Source organism: Montipora foliosa, unplaced genomic scaffold, assembly GCF_036669935.1.
Source record: "Montipora foliosa isolate CH-2021 unplaced genomic scaffold, ASM3666993v2 scaffold_53, whole genome shotgun sequence".
Classification (NCBI taxonomy): Eukaryota; Metazoa; Cnidaria; class Anthozoa; order Scleractinia; family Acroporidae; genus Montipora; species Montipora foliosa.
The window spans coordinates 1-4198 of NW_027179801.1; positions in this window are offsets into that span (position 1 = coordinate 1).

Consider the following 4198-nt stretch of genomic DNA (forward strand, 5'->3'; position numbering starts at 1 on the left):
TGTGAGAACCTTCTAAATCAGAGCACTCCTACTATTAGTGAGGTTGCTCTGGGTCATAGGGCTGTTGGTATCCAGTCTTCCAGGAGTGCAGTTTGGCGAGTTGCACTACAGACATTTAGAACGAAATAAGATTTCATTCAGCTTTAACAATAACAAGGGTGATTTATGATCATCAGGGAGCTTGAGTGCACAGGCCAGATCAGAAATTGCACTGGTGGGTGATCAACGTGGAATACAGCATTTAAAAATACTTCCAAGAACAACTCTGACTTAACCCTCACCTACTGTATGCATATAACACAGGGTGGGGGCAATGTGCGTGAAGAAACAGCAAGACTGGAGGGCTTTGGAGTGCTAAAGGAACACTCTTTCCACATCACTTATCTTAGAAAATGAAAGGCAGTTTTTGTGTGGCTTCCAATCTTTGTGTAGTGACATTAACAGATAAACCATAAGGATCCAGTCCAGATAATACTACTACAGTGCTCGTACATCAATGACTATGGGAGGCATTAAGTCGAATGGACTGCAAATGACATGGCATTGCAGATTTTGGCAGTGGCTAATAGCAGGAATATTTGGTCTTAGCTCATGCCATATCCCAGGCGTTACTAACGTAGTTGCTGACCCAAGACTCCAGGAATTTTGATGGCTCCACAGGAATGGTCCCCTAGATACGAAAGTGTTTGAAGATATGCAGCAAGGTATGGGGCCCTTTCCAAATTGACCTGTTTGCCTCCAGGCTAAAGTTTTAAGTTCAGGACTATGTTTTCGTGGGAAGCCCAGATCCTGGAGCAAAGTTTGTGAACGTCTTTTCATATGAATGTGGGCTAACTCATATTTTTACTGTTTTCCCTCCCGCTTTCAGTGTAATTGCCTCAATTGCCTGGCCAGAAAACTAGAATTCCACGAGGCAACAGGGGTGATACTGATTCCCTTCGTGTGGCAAACCCAGCATGGTTCCACAACATTGTTTACACCTTCTGATAGACAGACCTCTCCCATGCCTTCCCCCAATCACCAATCTACTAACACAACCTCACAGCGGTGCTCTACCCACCCCTTACGGAAAGCCGAACTTCGCCTGTTGGCTTGCAGAGTCTCCGGCAAAGGCTTCCTCCAGAGCAAATTTCAGGGAAAGCTACAGAAATTATCTTCCACTCCTGGTCCGTTGCGAACACAGAAGCAATACCCAGAACCATACCTGCAGGCGATGGGTTTGAGTTTTGTGGTGAACAAACAAGGTTTCTCCCTATAGCCCATCTGTGACTTCTTGTGCTGGAGTTTTTAGTTGCGGACTTCATGAAACAAGGGTATTAACGTACAACAACACTAAATACAGCCAGAAGTTGCATATATCAGCACTCACTGTATCTTCAGGACAGGACAACCTATTGGGAGTCACCCAATAGTATCAAGATTCATGAAAGGGATCTATAAATGTACACCACCTATGCCGTCGATATCAACTCCACTTGGGATGTGCAGCCAGTTTTTGTCATATCTTTCAGGATTAAGGCCCTATGGAGAAGTTTAGATCTCAAGACACTGACTCTGAAAGTAAACAATGCTAGTATGCCCTTGGTTCCATCCGCACAGAAGGAGCCAGACTTTGCATATGCTTAATATTAACGTCATGAAAGATTAACATCTTCATGTTTTGAGTTGGTTTTACCCGCTCACGTTACACAAAGTAGGCCTGGCTATCAGCCAACCGTCAGTTGATGTATTCACTGCATACCCTCCATGACAAGTCCCCTCTGTGTTTGATTCATACCTAACGGAAATACGTTCAAACGGACCCCAGCCCTTGAGAGGAAAAAGAAACTCAGTTATTTCTTAGCTTCACCAGAAGCACACAAAAGCAATTTCAAAGGAAACTTTGTCAAGATGGATTCGAACTTGTTATTTAGTCTGCTGGAATGATTGTGCACTCATTTTCAAACCCACACAGCACCGAGTCGTGCCTCCACTTCCAAAGCCAAGGCAGCAATGTATTCCAATGGACGGATTTTGCGGCACGGCAAAAAAAAGGGGGGGGGGGTGTTTGGGTGGTGGTCCCCCCTCGTCTAGATCTTTTTGATCGATATCTTAACGATAAACACAGTCCAATCCACGCCTTTTGCATTCAGCGATTACTACAATGAGTAAACGTCTAAACGAAGTCCTGTCCATTCATGTGGTACTTGTTTTTCCCAGGAGGGGAAATCTCCCAGATTATTTGTACACACATTGTTTATCTGGGCCTAGTAAGGTCCCATTTGAGGCCCATGTTATATTGGGATGCGACCTAGTTGTTATATGTAACACCCCACTGTTTGCTTTGTTGTAAAACAAAAAAAGACCTTGTTAATCTGAGCCGTTTCTATTTCCTTATTTCCATTAACAGAAGTTCTTATTTTACTGTATTCTGCAGTCTATTTGTCCTCATGTTGGACTGTCTTGTCTTTGAAAATCTCATGGGATCCCTGGGCAGTGATGCGACGAGATAGAATTAAAAAATTAACGAGACTTACCTGTAAGTTGAAGTTTGAGTTGGAGATTCTATCGAGTCATCAAACTGCCACCAAGGGATCACATGCCCACCGCAGCATGTTTACCGCACATTTCAACCCTCCCCCCCAGACTGGGTATGGTTTTTGAGGACTTTTGTATTTCTAACTAACCTGGTGTCAATTGCGACACTCACATTCGGGCTGTGTGAATACTGATTATGCGCATGCGCCTAGCTATCTCATGTGATCCCCATTGGTGCAGTTTGATGACTCGATAGAATTCCAATCAAACTTCAACTTACAGGTAAGTCTCGTTTAATTGTGTTAATTTTAGGAGAGAAAAAAAGTTGGATAGTAGAATTTGTAGTATTTACATTATAAATGACAATAAAATGCATTTGGAGGCCAGATTGTGAGGTGATGATGTAGCGATCCAATTTGCTCACATTTCTTTGCACGATGAAGCGATTTGACATCACTTTACTGAAAGATCTTAGCCCCAACAAACAAGTAGCTCGAGTTTTCACTAATATTCAGTATCTTTTGAAATCACTTTACTGAAAGATCTTAGCCCCGACAAACAAGTAGCTCGAGTTTTCAATAATATTCAGTAGCTTTTGAAATCACTTTACTGAAAGATCTTAGCCCCGACAAACAAGTAGCTCGAGTTTTCAATAATATTCATTAGCTTTTGCGGGTTGATCAAGTTTCGAACGCTTCTTGCGTAATTCGGTTAAAAGACACTTAAAATAAAGGCCATGCACCGCGAAAACAAGCACGGTGACCCCTTTTTTAAATTGCATTTTTTAATGTCCACTGCATGAATATCAATTGTGCCAAGTTAAACAAAAATCTGGACAGTTTATTTTCATTAAGCGAATCTTAAAACTAGCTTTCTAAAAAAGGCGGATCGAAGTTTCGCAATTGATATTTCGGGCACGGTACGTTAACGGGACTTTCCAGAAACGGGGCCCCAAGCTTTTATTCCACGCTTATTCAAACTCAACAATCGCAAAACCATTCCGTAGTTAGAAACAAGTATTTTTTGGAATATCTCGTTGCAGTTGTGAAACGCAGCACGTTATCGGAAGATAACGATACTCGTGCTACGTTTCCGTGCATTTCTCTGCCGTTCTCCACAAAACAACGTGAAATCACGAAATTTTAGGTTTCAACGACAACGTGAGAAAATAACAATGAACCCTTCATTTTCCGTTTTGACTTTAAAAGCGTTCGTACCGATCCAGTTACAGGATAGTTCGCACGTATGGTACAAGGTGAAGAAGACGGAATAATCTTCAAAGACTTGCTATAGCGTTAAGTTATACTATTTTGGAATGATGTTTTCGTTGCCGTAGGCGTCGCCTTTGCTTAAACTCCATAGTGAGAGCACTCGCTTCCCACCAATGTGGCTGGGTTCCAATCTCATGATTAACGTCGTATGTGGGTTGAGTTTGTTGGTTCTCTACTCAGAGAGAGGTTTCTTTCCGGGTAAATCCTTTATTGACCAAGTTTTTTCGGTCAAGATGGCTGGACATTGGTCTCGTTCTTTTTTTGCTTGTTTACGGTCCTCGACTTCGTCTCGGTCCATAAACACGCAAAAAAAAAAAAAAAAGAACTTAGCCAATATCCAGCCATCTTGACCTCACACTTGGTCAATAACACATATATATCAAGAACATAATACAACTACCACACCTCTC